This window comes from Dama dama, chromosome 23 (genome assembly GCF_033118175.1).
Source record: "Dama dama isolate Ldn47 chromosome 23, ASM3311817v1, whole genome shotgun sequence".
NCBI classification, from domain to species: Eukaryota; Metazoa; Chordata; class Mammalia; order Artiodactyla; family Cervidae; genus Dama; species Dama dama.
The window spans coordinates 69,662,068-69,681,471 of record NC_083703.1 but is presented as its reverse complement, the minus strand read 5'-3'; the positions used below and the strand labels follow the sequence as shown (position 1 = coordinate 69,681,471).

The window sequence follows — 19,404 nt, the reverse complement described above, 5'->3', positions numbered from 1 at the left end:
CATCACCAACTCCCGGAGTTTACTCAAACTCATGTCCATCGAGTTGGTGATGCCATCCAGCCATCTCATCCTCTGTCGTCCCCTTCTCCTCCTGCCCCCAATCCCTCCCAGCATCAGGGTCTTTTCCAATGAGTCAACTCTTCGCATGAGGTGGCCAAAGTACTGGCATTTCAGCTTCAGCATCAGTCCTTGCAATGAACACCCAGGACTGATCTCCTTTAGGATGGACTGGTTGGATCCCCTTTGTAGTCCAAGGGACTCTCAAGAGTCTTCTCCAGCACCATAGTTCAAAAGCATCAATTTTTTGGCACTCAGCTTTCTTCACAGTCCAACTCTCACATCCATACATGACCACTGGAAAAACCATAGCCTTGACCAGATGGACCTTTGTTGGCAAAGTAATGTCTCTGCTTTTTAATATGCTATCTAGTTGGTCATAACTTTCCTTCCAAGGAGTAAGCGTCTTTTAATTTCATGGCTGCAGTCACCATCTGCAGTGATTCTGTTACTGTGTGAAAAGTATTATAAACCTGTTACAGAACAGTGCTATATAGCCAATGATGTTAGTTGGATACCCTAGGCTAACTTTGTTGGACTCACGAATGTGCTCTTAGAATGGAAGTCATGCGAATGTAGGGGAATAACTGTACTTAATGTTTTAATTCATCCCTCTTCTTTCTTTAGTTTCATCCTAAGTAATAATATCTATGAAATAATAAGTTTATGAAATCATTTACAAATAAACAATGAAAAGTGTTCATTCATGAACTGTTGAAATCATATCTAGTGGCAAACACTTTAATTCTAATTCATTGAAAAAAATTAATGCTTGTGAATGCTTCAAAGCTCAATCTTAATATTATTTTCTCCCTTCCACACTCCCTGACTCCTCCTTCCTGACCAAGGTCAAGTGCCCCCTTCATTGAGTATCCTTTTCCTTTGTGACACTTGTCACAACTTTTATTAGGTTAGTAATGGTGGTAACTGGCGATTTTATGTCTCTCTGCCCTACCGAATGCCAGGTCTGTGAGGGCTGGGACCTTGTCTGTCTTGCTTAGCACTTGATCCTCAGCACCCAGCCAGAGATCCTACAGAAGAGGCATGTGATCAATGAGGGAAAGAAAGGAGGGTAGTGCAGTGGTTAAGACCACACATGGAAGTCAAACCAATCTAGTTTTGAGTTCTGCTCTATAATATTGACATGTTTTTAAATATATAGTTATATATTATTATCTGTTTATATATGGTTTCAGAAGGAGGAATCTCTTGAGAGAATTTAGCAGAGATCCCATTTTACACACACACATATATGGTCATATATATACTCCTTGTTTATTAACTCCATGACATCAGGCAAGTTGCTTAACTCCTCTGAGTCCCAGTTTCCTCATCTGGACAATGATAATAAGGGTGGAAAAATTTTAATTATTTACTTTTGGTTGTGCTGGTCTTCGTTGCTGTGCATGGGCTTTCTCTCATTGTGGCAAGCAGGGGCTACTCTTCATTGTGGTGCAAGGGCTTCTCATTGTGGTGGCTTCTCTTTTTGAGGAGTAGAAGCTCTAGGGCTCACGAACTTCAGTAGTTGTGGTGCGTGGCCTCAGCGGTTGTGGCTTTCAGGCCTAGATCACATGGGTTTAGTTGCTCCATGGCATGTGGAATCTTCCTGGAGCAAGGATGGAACCCATGTGCCCTGCATTGGCAGGTGGATTCTTATCCACTGTACCACTAGGGAAGAACCGTAAGTGTAGAATTTTAAGAGATCTTTTCTTTTTTTTAAGCTGTTGGAGAACGCAACTAGTAAGTGGTGAGTTTTGGATTGACACTCGGGTCCTCTTACCTCCAAAGCTATGTTCTTTCTCTCAAGCAAGTTGCCAGAACCAGTTTCACCTTGCTTTTGGATGCTTTCATCATAGTCTTTCCATCTTGGGATCAATTGCAGGCCACCAGGTGAGGTATGTGACTTCTACTTGTTTGCTGCCGTAAGGCCAAAGTAATTTGAGGAGTGCTTTAAGGCAGACAGTGCCTCCTAACACTTCTCCACCACCACCCTCCAAAGCCAGGGAGAATCTGCATTTATTTCCCAGGTACCTCCAAGGAAGATCAGAGTAGCCATGAAAACACAACACACGTGCCAAAAGGGCACACAAGCACAGTCCCCATGCACAAACATGCAGGTATCTGGGCCCCTTTGTTAGAGGCTGAACTTCCCTGCCAGAATGCGTGATGACGGTGCTTTGAGGCTGGCTGTCTTACTCAAGGCCACCTGGCCCCTCTCTGATTCCTGATACTTCAATCTGGTGTCCCCACGATATGGTCTACCCACCCCTAGTACTTGAGAAGACTATAGATAATGCCTGTATAGACATCTTAATTTTAATGATTATGTATATATTTCCATGTGTATGAGAAAAAAATTTTAACCATCACATCAAATCCATGATTTTAAGGATATCTCTGTTTGGAATGGGGCTTTTTAAAAAGTTGATTGATTTAAATAACAATGTGAAGGAATGGCACAGAGGGAACATATAAGATAAACTCCAGAAAGGTTAGAGGGAAACAAATGAGGCTTGGGAAACATTACTTTTTAAATCGAGACTGCTCACTCATGGGCCATCCTGGCCCCTGTAAAAATAACTAGCAGATGACAGCTGATGTTGTAGGCCTGTTTCCAATGTGAGAAGTAGATGATTTATCAATATTCCACTAAAAGAAGGGCCCCATATACAAATGCATACATTGTTATGATTTAAAGTTAAACAGGTATTTTCTCACGAGACTTCCCAGAGTCGTCCATATGCTGATACACATGGCAGGAAGCATCTCCAAAAATGTATGTAAGCCCAGAAATCTTTTTTTTTTTTCTTTTCCAGAGTGCTTCTTAAGACTGGGCTCTTTGGAATGACCAGCCCTCAGGCTTCTTGTTCTAGACGGTCACCCAAGATACAGCCTGTAGTCATTTGCTTCTGACTTGCATGGGATTGTTCTTCTTGCCTTAACCCAAGTCTTGGCTCCCAGAACTGAACATGTCCAGGGTTGTCTGAACGACTTTTGCTTTTCAGGAACCTGTGCCTCTGCATAGTGTACACAAATGTACAAATATGATGTTGTCCCTCTGGCTACAGTTGTGTGACCCAAGCTGAGCCACTCAGATCAACTTCCTTGAGACTTTGGAGCCAGGAAAGAGAAAGTGGTTTGGTCTCTCTTCCTGCAGATGGATCTGTAGTATGTAAATCAGAAAGCTGCCCTGCTGGTATTTTCTGCCAAAAGGGCCAGAGAGAGCTGGGGGCAAGGAAGAGAGAAGGAAGAGAAGAGAAGGCCCTGATGGAGTTCAGGGTCCTCAGTTCCTAGTATCTCTTGAGGCTTTATTTCCCCAGATCCTGTGCCTTTAAATAAATTCTCCTTTTTGCTTCATGGAGGTCTGATGGGTCACTAAAGACCAAGAACTCTACGTTATACCAAGTCCTAATCTACACTCGACTCCTGCACACTCTCAAGGCCTCTGTTTTCTTTTGGTCCTGGATCTGGGCCCCCTCTTGTTATGGCACCTGGATGCCCCCTAGAGTTTTAATCTTGGATGTTGGCACAGTCTCAACTGGCAATTCTTGGGCAGCAACATCTTCTAGTTCTCCTTTCCTATGTGTGCCTTGCCTAAGGACCTGCTGCCCTTTCAAGACTTAGATGATGCTCAGAATAGAACCTGCTTGATATCCCAGAAAGGACACCCAGGCTGGCCATTGCAGTAACAACTAGACATACCCTTTGCCTGTTGGTAATGGCCCAGCAAAGGTTAAATTTTGTGGAATAAAAAAGGAGAGGAACAACAACAACAACAAAAAAAAACATTAAAAAAAAAGGAGAGGAGCAACAGAAAAGCTGGCAGACCTGGAGTCATGGAATGAGAAGTGAAAGTCGCTCAGTTGGGTCTGACTGTTTGTGACCCCATGGACTATATAGTCCATGGAATTCTCCAGGCCAGAATACTGGAGTGGGTAGCCTTTCCCTTCTCCAGGGGATCTTCCCAACCCAGGGATCAAACCCAGGTCTCCCGCATTGCCCAATCCAGGGATCAGACCCAGGTCTCCAACATTGCAGGCGGATTCTTTACCAGCTGAGCCACAGGAGGACAGACGATAAAGACATAGGAGCCTGGTCATGTGGGGAATCTACTTTCACAGTCTTACTTTGTCTTCCTGCCAGAAGATATCTTTTCTGTGATGAGGACATATATTCATTCCAGCACTATTCACCAAGAAATGAGGGAGTATATAGGTTATATGCAGGGGCTTCCCAGGTGGCTCAGTGGTAAAGAATCTTCCTGCCAATACGGGAGATGTAGGAGACGCAGATTCAATCTCTGGGTTGGGAAGATCCCCTGGAGGAGGAAATGGCAACCCACTCCAATATTCTTGCCTGGTGAATCCCATGAATAGAGGAGCCTAGCAGTCTATATAATCCATGGGGTTGCACAGAGTCAGACACAACTGACCGACTGAGGACACACACATATACACACACACACATACACAGGCTATATATGTGATAGATAGGTACTATGCTACGCCCTGGGGACACAGATATTAATAAGACCAAACCCTTTTGTTGGAGAAGCTCTTAGTCTGATAACAAGATAAACATATTCCCCAACTGTTACCATAAGGTACGAAGAATAACATGGCGGAGATGGCCAGCTACCAGTTGCTATGGAAACACTGGGAAGGAGGTGTTCAACTCACCAGGGGTGGCAGGGCGGGCAATATGAGAGACTTCTGGTCGGATGCCATTCTCTAAAGCTGTGGAGGCAGCCTGTGGGAGAAAAAGGAAGGTACTGCAGGAAGAAGAGCCACTTGGGCCAAGGCAGAGCATCCCGGGCAGGGACAGCTTTGGTCAGGACGGAGCAGAGGGCAGCTGTGAAGATAAACCAGAGAAGGAGGCTGGGCAGGTGGGGATGCCTCCCTTGGTGACGGTGGAGCTCCCGCAGGGCGAGCTGTCATGGGGTTTTGAGGAGGTGTGAGACAAACCATGGGCAGCATGGTAGGGGAGAGTTTGGCAGAGCTGATGCTGGAGACGCGCAGATTAGCCAGGAGGCCCATGGAGGCTACTGCAAGTGTCTCAGAAGCATCAATAAGCGCGGGGTTGGGAGGTCGTTTGGAATAACTGAGGAGGCAGCCCTTGAAGGGGACAGCAGGATATTGACCTGTGACCAGGGTACTGCCCCAGGAGAACTTAGGACAGCAGCTGTCCCTGAATCTCCCTCTCACCACGTATGCTGCTGGGACATCCTGCTGCCCCTCGGGCCCAGCCACCTCCACATGGAGCACCAGCAGGCTGGGGGTGGCAAAGAGGCGGGAACTGGGGCTCCAGGAAATCCTGGATAATTCTGGGAGTGAGTGCAACCCCAAGCTGACTCAGCACGACTCTCTCAAGAAGATGGAAAAGAGACGACAGCCCGCCCCGCTCGATAACCAGCAGGGGTTATCGACACAAAGAAAAAGAAACGGGACTTCCCTGGTGGTCCAGTGGTTAAGACTCTGAGCTCCCAGTGCAGGGGGCGTGGGTTTGATCCCTGGTGGGAGAATTAAGATCCTGCATGCCACACAGATTGGCCAAAATATTTAAAATAATAATAATAAAATAACCAGCAGGCAACAGCTTTGCCAAGATCAGGTTCAGAAGAAATATACCTGCCCATGCCCTCAACAAGGTCTTGGACTACTACATCCCATCTCTTCCACCTCCAGCATTTTCTCTCCCTCCTGCCTGGCAACTTCTCCACTTATTCCCCCCTCTCAGCTTTCTCTCTTGACCTTGTTAAAAATAATCTCTCACATTAATCGATTACTTCCCATGTGCTCTCCCCTGGACTAAGTGCTTCCCATACATTATCTTACTTAATCCTCACAATAACTTTTATCAAGCTGATACTACTAGTTTCATCATTTTACAAACCAGGAAACTGAGGCTTAGGAAGATTAAGCTAACTTGGTCACACAGTTATTAAGTTGTGGGGCAATATTTGAACCCAAGAGGTGTTTCTATAGAGCCCACAGTCTCTTAATTCCTGTGCTGCCTCTGAAGGTCCTTAGGTCACTGTTTCTCTTGGCATGCTTGAAATATTTGGAAAGGATAGTCCATGCTTGCTGCATTTTCTGCCTTATAATCCAACCCCTTAAATGGTGTTGATATGACTTCCATTCTAATCAGAGACTTCCTAGTTTGCAAATAGATTAGCCTTATTCTCCTCCACCTTCCCGCAGTACTCAGTGATGCTGGGCATATTCTTTGGGTCCTTTCCATTTGGCTCCAGTGACCATGAATTCTCTTGGTTTTCCTCCTACCTCTGCAAATGCCATTATTTCTGCCTCCTCCTCTTCTCCCAGCACAATGTCAGCATGCCCACAACTTCTGTCCTCAATCTTCTTTTCTCTCTATCCACCCTCCTCCTGGAAGCTTTATAGACTCTGTGCTGACTCCTACAGAGAGCCTCTCAAATGGGTATCTCGAGGCTTGACTTCTTTTTGGAGCTACAGAAACATTCACCCATCTGCCTTTCCCTGGTGGCTCAGAGGGTAAAGACTTTGCCCACAACGCAGGAGACCCAGGTTGGACTCCTGGCTTGGGAAGATCCCCTGGTGAAGGGAATGGCAACCCACTCCAGTATTCTTGCCTGGAGAATCCCATGGACAGAGGAGCCTGGTGGGCTACAATCCATGGGGCTTGCAAAGAGTTGGACACAACTGAATGACTAACACACACAAACTACTGCGTGTGTTCCCTTGATGGTCCCTGCAGTCCTCTGCTCCTAGGTTCAACTTTTCACCTGGATCTACCCTTCCCTTCTGTGGTCTCTGCTTGGTGAATAGGTCTATCCACCCCTTTCCTAGTCAAGCAGCTCAAATCTTTAGAGCCTGTTGAATTGATCCCTTCCTTCCCATCCCATTTGTGGCTATCTCTGTGGAGTCTGCCAAGATCTACTTCTGTGATTATCTGTCCCTCTTCCCCCCAGGTATGCGTGGCATCTGCCCCTTCCCTGGCTTTCCTGCATAACACACACATACACATAAATATCACAACACCTATGAACCAGGTGCCTGGTGCCAAGGATTTAGCCATAAATTAGACAGACAAGGTCCCTTCCCTCAAGGGGCTCAGGCCTGATAAGTAGGACAGACAAGAGAACAAGTCATTGCCACTTACTCTGTTAAATGCTTTGGGGATAATGCATAGCATGTTTGCTACAGGAGCCCTTTAGGGATGCTGTCATGCCAGAACTGAGGAGTCAGACAAAGCCTTCTGTAAATGACATTCAAACCTGAGGCCTGCCTTACAAGAGGGAGCAGAAGCTAGCCAGAGAAAGTTAAGGAAGACAGAGAACACAGTGAGGGAGATGACCACTAGAGGCCTGGAGAACAGATGAAATAAAGACTTGGGAATTCCAGAGTGGGTTTATAAGACCCCTGAATTACACTAGTGTGGCTGAGGGGTAGACTGAGAGAAAGGGTAGTGAGAGGTGAGGCTGAAGGAGTAGTCAAGGCCCATGTTTGGGCCTTGCAGGATGTTTTTTGTTGGTTAAGAAGTTTACAAAAAAATAAAAAAAAATAATAAAAGAAGTTTACAATTTATCCTGAGAGCAATGAGGAGCCACTGATGAGTGGTAAGCAATGGAAGAACATAATCATCTGCATTAAAAAAAATTTTTTTTTCAATTTTTTGGGCCCATGACGTGTGGCCTCTTGGATTTTACTTCCCTGACCAGGTACTCAACCTGAGTCCCCTGCAGTGGACACACGGAATCTTAACTAGTGGACCACCAGGGGTCCAGTCATATTTATTTTAGTAAATGTTACCTACAATATAGAAAATGGATTTGAAAAAATCAAGAGGAGAGGCTTGTTAGGCCACAGTTAAGAAGGCTGATGCCATCATCTAGGCAAAAATGACAGCAATGCTGGCCCTAGTCAGCAGAAGAGCCACGAGGGTGGAAAGGAGTGGATATGCATTTGAAGGATATTCATGACAGAGGGTTGATGTATCAGGTGTCAATTATACATGTCAGAGAAAGGGAGAGGGGAGGAATCGAGGCTATGGATGGGCGTGCCACTCACAAAGGCTCGGGAACACTGGGGAATGACCTAGTTTGAGGGAAAGATGATGAATTCCGCCCTGTACATTCAAATTTGAAATGCCTGTGGGGTAACCTGGTCAAGATATCTGGTAGACAGTTGGATACATGGGTTTAGAGCTCAGGAGAGGGACTGGAAGTGGTACCTGAAGTGACTAGACCAGATGAGGTCATTTGGGAGGGTCTTATTTTAGGGATGGGCCCGAGAGAGGAAGTAAAGGATTACAAGTTTAGGCAAGTTGTTGAAAAGGTTTAGTTATACACAAGGAATGCAGTGCAGGAACCAGAGTAACCTGAGGTTATGAGGGTTTGTGTGTGTGTGTTTGTTTGTCTGTTTTATGCTGGAGAAGACACACTTGTATCTAGTCTAGAAGAGGGCCTTTGGATCATTCCATTCCTTGGACAAAGTGATGGCACAACTGAGTTGATATACCAGAAATTGTGGCTCAAATGGTAAAGAATCTGCCTGTAATGCAGGAGGCCCAGGGTTCGATTCCTGGATTGGGAAGATCCCCTGGAGAAGGAAATGGCAACCCACTCCAGCATCCTTGGCTGGAGAATCCCATGGACAGAAGAGCCTGGTGGGCTACAGTCCATGGGGTGACAAAGAGTCAGACACGACTGAGCGGCTAACACTTTCACCAGGAATTCTGGATCAGGTAAAGAAGCAGGTCCCTTTGGAGCAGAGACCCCTCTTTGCTTCTCAGACACCACAGGCTGCCTCAACCTCCCCTCCAGGGCTCTGGGGACTTTCCATCCACAACTCGCAGAAGGATTGACTCAGAGAACTTGTTTTTCAGGATGGCTTATCCAGGCCCCCAGGGAATAGTCTCTTCCCAAAGGGTCAAGTCCAGCCCTGCAGGATCTATCTCTACCTTTCCAGGACTCAGCTGCAGGTGTCAGAGAAGGAGTTCAACAGAACAGACTCTGATTGGGGTGAAAGACACCCAGAGCCTGGGAGCTGGATTATCCACCTTGGTTTCTGCAATGTGGTCAGGGTCCGCGAGCATTTCCTGATGCATGCTTAGTGCCAGGTTCTGGTAGTAGTCTTGGGGTGAATGAGATAGGGCCTTCACCTGGAGGACCCCACAGTCCAGAAGGGGAGCTAGACAAGTAAACCATCAGTTTCAAGACAATGGTCTAGGAACCTCATTAGAGAACCCACAGGGCTAGGAAGCCAGGCAGACTCTTCTTTGGAAGCCCAGCCTGAAGGGTTTGATGGCAGAAAGCTAAAGATCCCAGTGATGATGGATAGCATCACCGACTCAATGGACATGAGTTTGAGCAAAAACTCGGGAGATGGTGAAGGACAGGAAAGTCTGGTGTGCTGCAGTCCATGGGGTCGCAAAGAGCCAGACATGACTTAGCAATGAACAACAACAAAGACTCCAAATTTCCCATCAGACCCAGAGCTTGGCTTTTCTGTTATTTGGGGGAAAATGGCAACACAATCTATTTTAAATTGACTTTTTCTTCCTCTGGGGGAATTTCCCCCTTCCTGTTGTGCATGAGTATTGAGAACTGGGAGACAGAAAATATTTGCACAAAACCTTACAGAATATCCAAGTTGAGCCTTGGAAACCCCAAATGAAAGCAGGTGAGGCTGTCATTGCTGGATGTTAGAGAATTCCTGAACTCTGTCCTCAGACCTCCTTTCTTCCTATCTCATTCAACTTGTGGCTTTAAATACCAGTTGAAGTGAAGTGAAGTGAAGTCGCTCAGTCGTGTCTGACTCTTTGCGACCCCGTGGACTGTAGCCTACCAGGCTCCTCCCTCCATGGGATTCTCCAGGCAAGAATACTGGAGTGGGTTGCCATTTCCTTCTTCAGGGGATCTTCCTGACTCGGGGATCAAACCCAAGTCTCCTGCACTGCAGGCAGGCTCTTTTACTCTGAGCCACCAGGGAAGCCCTAAATACCAGTTACATACTGACAAGTCCTGAGTTTGTATCAGTAGTCAGGGCCTTGGCCAACTCACACCACAGCTCTGGCCTCACATTTATATATCCAGCTACCTACCCACTATCCCTGATCAGGGATCAAATCCACACCCTTGGCAGTGAGAGTGCTGAGTCCTAATCACTGGACTACTAGGGAATTCCTTCCAATGGGCTTCTTAAACACACCTCTAACCAAATTTCTTTCTCACCCAACCCCGAACCCGTCGCTCCCTCGGTCTTCCTTCTCACAGTCAATGGCTCAGGTCAAACCTCTGAGTCAGCCTTGGCTTGTGGCTTTCTTCCTTTTTTTTTCTTTTGGCTTCCCTGGGTCTTCGTTGCAGCCTGTGGGTTTTTGTAGCCGTGGCCCCTCGGGTTTAGTTGCCCCGCAGCTTATAGTATGTTATTTCCCTGATCAGGGATCAAACCCAAGTACCTTGTATTGAAAGACGATTTCTTAATCACTGTTCCACTAGGGAAGTCCATGTCCTTGGCTCTTTCTCTTGTTCATCTACTGCCCCCACATCACCCATATCCAACCTGTCAGCAAATCCCATGGGCATGACCTTAAATATCCAGAGGCTAAACCTCTCTCCCCTTTCTCTCGGCTTCCATTTTAGCCCAAGCCTCCATCATCTCCACCTGGTTTAGCCTCTGTCATCTCCCTTCTTCTGTGTTTGTCTTCCTGTAGGACCTCCTCAGAATAAGGGATCTTTTAAAACCATGATCCTTTGAAAAATGTGAAATTCTGTCACTTCTCTGCTCATACCCCCCAATCTCTCCCGTCTCACTCAGGATAAGAGTCAAAGTCCTTACCCAGGCCCCCATGGTCTTCCCCTGCCCACCCCCGCCCCCTGCCTGGTCCCTTGATGTCATCTGCTGGTGCTCCTCACCTCCATCACCCCGCCCCAGCCTCACTGGTCTCCCTACCACTCACCCTCCAGCCTTAGCACCCTTACACTTGTAGATCTTTCTGCCTGGGACATCCTTCCCCCAAATATCTCCATGGCCTACTTTCTCACTTCTTTCAGATCTTTACTAAAATATCTCCTTTTCAGTGAGATTTTCTTGACTACTCTATTTATCTGTTTAGTTTAATGCCAAATTTCTAGCATCTACAGCAGTGCCTGGCACCTGTGGATGCTCAATTAATATTTGTTGAATAAATTAATGAGTCATGGGCTGCAGTGAGCTCCTTGGTGTATCAAGTGGGGGCCTGGGATATGCCAGAAAACTCCCTAGAGTGGTGACACAATTCCCATTTTGCAGATAAGGAGACTAAAGTTTGGAGAAGTATGAGCACCTTTCCTGTCTGTTCTCATAGCAACATGTCCCCAGCACCTATCATTTGCTACTGTCATTGTCCATTTCCTCTAGTAGAGGTAAGACTTTTGAGCCCAAGGGTCATCTCTTGCTCCCTGTTGCTTAAAAGCACCTGGTAGAAAATTGGGCATGTAGAGGATGCTTAAGAGATATTTTTTGTGTGAATGAATGAATGAAATGGCCAAATCAGGATACAAACCCCCAGCTGTCAGATAGCAAAGTCTCAGCTCACCCTACTCTATGGGGGTGGGGGGGGGGTCCCTAAAATAGCCATGGAGCCAATAGTTAAGAGTCCCTCCCCTTGGCAGAGTACTCTTCTTGAGAGCCAGAAGTATTTCGGATGGAGAACAGTGTCCACTGGCTGACAGTTTTTTCCCATCACACACCAGGCAAATGGAAAGAATTTCTCCACTCAGTCCTTTCACAGTTCCCAGACACACAGTCAAGATTAATCTTCAGACCTCTCCTCTGTGTTCTCCCGACTCACTGTCTCATTTACTCTTGTGGCTTTAAACATCAGTTACATACTGAGAAGATCTAAGTTCATATCTGTGACCAGGATCTTGCCCCCATCTGCATTCTGCCCCACTAATTTTCCCAAATTTCAGCTGCTGGGTTGGGCGGCTTGCCCATCACCCACTCACTCAGCCTTCAGCCAGCAGTCTCTGCTGCCTTCCCTGGGCCACACTGAAAACTGAGTTTCCCTTCCCCGCCTTTCCATCCCCACTGTGAGCTGGCTTTTTCCTCTGAGTCTTCATTCCAACAAACTCACTCTCCTTTGCCTCTTCTTTTTATTTCATTTATTTATTTTAAAATTATTGTTAGTCCTGAATTTTAACGCACCGTGATCAGGAAAGGTGGCTTGTATAATCATTCCTTCTTTTTGGCTGTGTCTTCTGGCATGCAGAACTTCCCCAACCAGGGATCAAACCCATGCCCTCCAGCAGTGGAAGCTTGAGACTTAACCAAAGAACCACTGGGGAAATCCTGTCTCTTCTTTTTAGACTCTCCTCTATCCCCTAAACCCCTGCCTTAGGTCATGGAGATGGCTCACTCCATCCATGGATGATGGTGGCCCACTTATTTCATGTGTTTCTCTCTTGTGAGCCTTTAGTTCTCTAGATCAGTAATCCTTAAACTACAGGGAGAGGTCCTAGACCCCTTTGAGAATGTGGTCTATGGGCCCTCTCCCTCCAAAAAAACCCACATATACTCTTTTTAAAAAACTTTTTATATTTTTTAATTGAAGTATAGTTGATTTATAATGTTCTAATTTCTGCTGTATAGCGAATAACTCAGTTACACACACATATACATTCTTTTTAAATATTCTTTTCTGTTATGGTTTATCCCAGGAGTTTGGATATAACCCCCCATACTATACCTTAACACCTGGTTGTTTTTCCATTCTAAATGTAGTAGTTTGCATATACTCTTTTTTTTTTTTACAGTGTTTTATTTTTTTATTTATCTAAAAGTTCTTAAAAATATATAATTGCTATACAATATTAAGTTACAAGTTTATGATATAGTGATTCACAATTTTTAAAGGCTATGCTCCATTTATAAGCAACAAATAACATACGAGGGATTCACAGATACTCTTAAATACAGCATTTTGCATAGAAGTTCAAACGCACCCCAGTTAAGAGCCCCTCTGCTAGAGGGTCTCTCTGCTTCTCCCCTCCCCTCCCCTCTAGGTTTCTGATTGTTGTTGTCTCTCCAGTCAATCAGAATCCTCTTTAGAATCAGAAGTGTCTCCCTACCATATTATCACCAATACCCTTATTGTCGTGAAGAGCAGCCACAAGATTTGCACAACCCCTTTTCACGCATCAACTGATTTTGTGCTCTTAACAACCCCAAGAGGAAGGAACTATTATTGTCCCATTTTCACAGCTGAGAGAACTCCATGGTTATGTGTTTTGCCAACACTGCTCTAAGTCCAGGCTGTCTTTCCTCCGTACCACATTGTGTTGCCCATTACAAACTGCTGTTTCCTTTGACCCTTTTATCTCCACCACCTGAAACCTACCTCTGCCCCCTACCCACACCCCATGATGTATTGCCTGTTATTCTCAACTGCTGCTTTTTTTTTTTTATAACCTCCCCTCTCCCTGTCGCCTGAAAGGCACATCACCTCCCCCACTTCTCTGAAGCTCCCTCCTTCTCCCCCATCCATGCCTTCAACTGACCACAGGTGGCTTCTTTGCAGTTGCTTGAGCACATGTGAGCCATGCAAGGGTTGGTTTCATTTCCCCTTTCACTCAGCCCAGCTGTGCCCACCTCTGGGATCCTTGCTGGAACTCCAACCCCTTCTGGCAGAAGGCTTCGGCACTTCTAGGGTTGCCATACCTGAAATCCAGGTAAGAGGAAGGAAAGGGACATGCCACTCAGGACCTGCTTCGGGTCAGGCCTCATGCATGGCCTGGGGGCCCAGACTCCAACCTTTAAAGCCTCCAGCTTCCAGGTTCTTCCAGGTATCCTACGGATGGGCACCTGGAGGCTCTAAGATTGGTCTGAATCCATCTGCTCCCTGTTTGCCAATAGCTAAGGGACCCTCTGCAGCTTGGCTAACCTTTAACTGCCCTCTGAGCCAGCAGAACTGCTGCTCAGCGCCTCCATGAGAAACACCTGGCTGTTGGTTAACCTCTTCCTCTTCAGCTCAAATCTCAGACCGGCCTGATCATCTTAGTTAGGTTAATCACAATCACGCTTTTGCTCCTAGTGTGATAAAATAGTCGGTCATTACAAAAGCAGTTTATAAAACTGCTTACCAATGTGTAACATAGAAAAGTACGCATATCCAAAGTAGGCAACTTGATGAGCCTTAACCCATCTATATAACCTTCATCCAGTCAAGGAACAGAATTGGTCGGCCGCCTGAAACACCTCTGCCCCATGTGCTTTCTCCCTCTCCTTGCCCTCAGCGTGACCTGATGACCATCCTGATGACTTTGAACAGTGCAGATTGGTCCTCCTTGGTTTTGTCCCACAAAAACAATTTTAAGAGAACTAGATCATTCTCTTATCCACACCCCTAGACACATATTTTAATTGATTGACTGATTCAATTCATCATTGACCAGATGTTGACTGTGTATAAAACGGATGAAAAATCTGAATTAAAACAAAAAATTCTGGGACTTCCTTGGCAGTCCCGTGGTTAAGACTCCACGCTTCCAACGCAGAGGTTGCAGGTTCCATCCCTGGTCAGGAAACATGCTGTGGGGCATGGCCGAAACCCCCCACAAAGCAAAAACCAAGAACCTGTGGCCTCAAAAGGTCTTTGGCTATAAACTGACCCTTCACTGAGCCTACAGAATCCCAAAGTGTATCCTTCATAAAGTGCCCAGAACATGCAAGCCCATCTGATCACTTCCTCTAAAGTTCAAGTGCTTATCTCACTGGGTTTTTTATTTTGTTGCTTTCTTTCCTCTTGATTTTATTTTATTCGTTTAGTTCTAAAGGAGGGAAATTAGAGATGCTAGGGTGGATTCCACCTCCCCCACGTCCCCACAACTCCAGCTTTGATCACTTCTAGATGGAGAAGTCATCTCATCAGGCTACCTACTGCATTTTCAAAGAAGATGTGGCAAGTTAGCTTTAAGCTGTTACTTACACACACACACACACACACACACACACTCACTCAAAACCCCCAAAGTTGTCCTGTTTGTGCTCAGATATGCTGCAGTTTTTGCTTACTGATTCTAGCCCTGCCCTCTGCAATCTCCTTGAATTAATTAGTCAATTCAATATTCAGGTTTTGGGTGTTTTCCTGAGTGCCAGATTCAGAGGCACATGAGGTAGGGCTTTCTGAACTCTGAATTCTTCTTGTGGAGATCCTGGGATTGACTGATTCAGGGATGTGGCTAAACGAACATTTACTACAGAACATTCCACTGGACGCTAATCCCCAGAAATGCTTTGTGAAAATAGAGCTTGGAGCTCAAAGGAGTTGAGCAAATGCTCCACGCTCGCTGGTCTATTTCTCATATCACATCTTATACTAGCACAGATAAGACTCTAGGAGATCCGGAAGCATAAAAACTGATTCACTTTGTCAGTGTTTTGAAGACTTACATGACTTAGAATTCCTTTTCTTATAGAAGGCCTGTGAGTACTTCTCAGAATTAGTGTCCTCAGGGCAGGATATAGACCAAGAAACATTAAGCATTCTCCAAAACTGCACTAGCCCATGGTGATACTGAGCCCTTGAAATGTGGCCACTCCAAACTGAGATGTGCTATGTGTAAAAGGATTTCTGAGGTGTTACAGTTGGTAAAGAACCTGCCTGCCAAAGCAGGAGGTGCAAGAGACGCAGATTCAAACCCTGAATCAGGAAGATCCCCTAGTGAAGGAAATGACAACCCATTCCAGTCTTCTTGCCCGAGAAATCCCATGGGCCGTGGACAGTGGAGGCTGGCGGGCTACAGTCCACGGGGTGGTAGAGAGTTGGACACAACTGAGCACATGGACCCTGCACTGTGAGTGTAAAACACACACCAGATTTCAAAATCTTAGAAGAAAATCAAAGGCTCAAAGTTTTTATCTGGCTTATATGTTGAAATAAGACAATTTTTGAAATATTGGGTTAAAATGTACTATTAAAATTAACTTCAGGGACTTCCTTGGTGGTCCAGTGGTTAAGACTCTGAGCTCCTGATGCAGGGGGCCCAGGTTCGAACCCTGGTCAGGGAATTAGATCCCATATGCAGCAACTAAGACACAGTGCAGCCAAATAAATAAATTAATTAATTAAAAAAAATTAACTTCATCAGGGACTTTCCTGGTGGTCCATTGGTAAAAGCTTTACCTTCCAATGCAGGCAATGCCGGTTTGATCCCTGGTCAGGGAGCTACGATTCCCATAGGCCTCGTGGCCAGAGAAACAAAACATAAAACAGAAAGAGTATGGTAACAAATTCAATAAAGACTTAAAAAACGGTGCTCATTAAGAAAAAAATCTTTAAAAAATTAATTTCATCTATTTCTATGTTGCTTTTTAAAATGTGGCGATTAGAAAAACGCAGTGATGCATGTGGCACACATTAGGTTTCCATTGGAGGGTGCTACTTCAACATCCTGCCGTGCTGGGCAGGCTCTGTGGGCTGAAACAGGGACGTGGGATAGGGAGAGGGTTTGCAGCCTGGTGGAGGACGGACAGGGGGACCCTGGGAATTCACTGAAGGGGCAGCTCACCAAGCTTCAAGACAGGCTGGTCAGGAAGTGGTGACTAGACTGAGACGTGAAAGATGAAAAGGAGTTAGACAGGGGAAGGCAGAGAAAATAGCGTGAGCCCAGCCCTGGAAGTGAAAGACAAACTGTGAGGATTCCAGAATGTCTGATGTGGGGGGTGGGGAACAGAGCGTAGGTAGTGACCCAACCTGAGACCAGAGAGGGCAGCCAGGGTCAAGATTTTTGGGGGTCTGGTAAGCCCTGGGTCAGGAAGATCCCCTGGAGAAGGAGACAGACATGGCAACCTACTCCAGTATTCTTGCCTGGAGAATCCCATGGACAGAGGAGCCTGGTCGACTACAGTCCATGGAGTCGCAAAGATTTGGACACAGCTGAAGAGACTTAGCCTGCATGCATGTAAGCCCTGGTAAGGAGTTTCTCCTGAGGGCAGTGAGACACCGCTGAGGGATTTTCAGTTAGGTGAGATTAGGAAGAATTAAATTTTTAGAAAGAATAGATATTTGGATGGGGGGTAGATGAGCGTAGAGATAAAGTACAGGGAGAATGTCTGCTCAGAAAGTGTTGGAGTCATCGAGAAGTGAGGAGTGAGAAGCCTGGAAACTATTCTACAAACCCTAGAATTAAGGAAATCCAGCGTCTGAAAGAGTCAGAGGTGGGACCACTGGTCGGGACTCCTGCTTGGAGGTGAGACCAGGTGAGAGAGTGGTTGTCATTGTTGCTATTTAGTTGCTAAGTCATGTTTGACTTTTGCAACCCCGTGGACTGTAGCCCGCCAGGCACCTTTTGTCGATGGGGTTCTCTAGGCAAGAATACTGGAGTGGGTTGCCATTTCCTCCTCCAGGGAATCTTCCTGACCCAGGAATCGAACCCGGGTTTCCTGCATTGGCAGGCGGCTTCTTTACCACTGAGCCACCAGGGAAGCCCAGAGAGGGTGGAGCCAGGGTTGATGGCCCATGTTGTTTTTAATTTTATTTATTTGTTTATATCTTTGGCTGTGCCTCAAGGCATTCGGGGTGTTAGTTCCCCTACCCGGGACGGAACTCGTGTGTCCTGCAGTGGAAGTACGGCGTCTTAACCACTGAACTACTGGGGAAGTCCCCCGGGTTTGAATGGTGAGGCTGTGATGGGAAAACAGAAGTCCTCAGGATGGGAAGATGATGAACTTAGGGTCGTTCAAGTGGAGGGTGGAACGAAATGTGGTGCATACAGTGGGGATGCCCGAGATGAAGTGGACAGCTGGGTGTGATTCTCAGAAGAGAGCTATGGGGTGGAGGTAGAATCCACAGGAAACATCTCCCCCGTGAGCCTCAGTTGCCTCATCTGCATGTTGGCGCCGTGATCTACTTCCCAGTGTTGGTGTGATGATTGGATGATGTATCGAGTTGAATATGCCGGGCCCGCACAGGCTCACAGTAGGTGCTTTGGGAGATTTGGTACTTTGTTTCAGAAGGTCCATCAACATTTCCTACAGGGTCAAATGTACCAAGTGCTTTTCAGATACCACTTCCTTCTCCAGTATCCATGGGACCCACATCTTTGTTCTCAAAGTCCCCAGTACACTGATGGGGAGATGTTGCTGGAAAAAGCTGTGGGGAGAGGGAGTGAAGGCGGCTTCCCCCTGCCTGGGTTATCCTCGAAAGGGAAGGAAGAGGGCAGTCAGTGCTCTGCAGTGGAGGAGATGCTGTCCTGGGCGACTGGAGCCGGGGCCACCTGCCCCAAACCTGCCACCAGCAAATAAAGAGACCTTGCCCTGTTCTAAGCCTCAATTTCTCCACTGGCTCAAGGAGGAAGCTCCCCTGGTTCAGTCCCTGCCTTCTCTGGGAGTCCCTGGCTCCCAGAAAGCCTCTTCCCTTTTCTTGACCTACAGAAGATATCACTTCCTTGAAGACTTGGCTCGCTGTGGGCCTCCTGGCGTCTCCTTGCTGGGGCAGAGGGCCAAAATCTTGACAAGATTAAGAAGAGGTTTTGGGACTGGGCCAGTCTGGGAAAACAGGAAAGATGACGAACCAGACTCCCCCCCTCTCCTCCTGGGGGTTGTTTATTCTAGTTTTCCCTCAGCCGAGTTTTCCGGATTCATTGTAACTCTTGACATTTCAGCTGGTGCCTGGCCTCTGGCCCCAGGGCACCTAACACACCTCTCCATCACAGAGCTCATGGAATAGACTCGCTCCCATGCCCACTTGGCCGACTGCACCGAACTCCTGGAAAGCAGCAAGTACACAGATATATCTAAACTGAGAGCCTCCCACAGTCCAGGGGAGGACTTGTCCTCTCCCACAAGCCTCTCCGGCTCCCAGGGATCAGGAATAATCTTGGCATTTTCAGCCATGGGAAATGAGGTTCAGGGAAGCCACCCACATCACCCAGCGTGCTGGCGGTGGCTCCAGAAATGAGCAGGACTGGGGATACCTTATCAATGAGAGGCACGTTTTTCTGGAGGCTGCTGCTGAACCTTGCTTGGTTTGCATTCTGACTTTACAATTTCCTGCCTGTGGAATTCAGGCAGGTTCCTACGGGGAGGCAGCACTGGGTGTAGCCAGTTAAGAGCACAGACTCTGGAATCGAAAGTCAGTTCCGCCATCTGCTCGTTCTGTGACCTTGGGCAAGTTCCTTCGCCTCTCTGTACTGCAGTTTCCACAGCTGTAAAACACGATAATAATAGCTCTGACCACATAGACTTGTCGTGCGGATTAAATGTGATAATCCATGTGGAACACTTCGCACAGTGTCTGGCCCAGGGGCCGATTCCATCTGTGTCAGCTGCGTAAGGATTCGGACCTTGTGGACTCCCGCCCCACCTGCTCCCCAGCCTGTCACCGTCA

At 46.7% G+C, this 19,404-nt stretch overlaps 1 non-coding gene across 1 annotated transcript; it reads left to right on the top strand.

The window, feature by feature from the left end:
• The first annotated feature begins 16,012 nt into the window (after positions 1-16,012).
• On the top strand, positions 16,013-16,085 carry TRNAR-CCU (transfer RNA arginine (anticodon CCU)). Its single transcript has one exon. It is a non-coding gene; the product is annotated as a tRNA-Arg (tRNA).
• Positions 16,086-19,404: the final 3,319 nt, after the last annotated feature.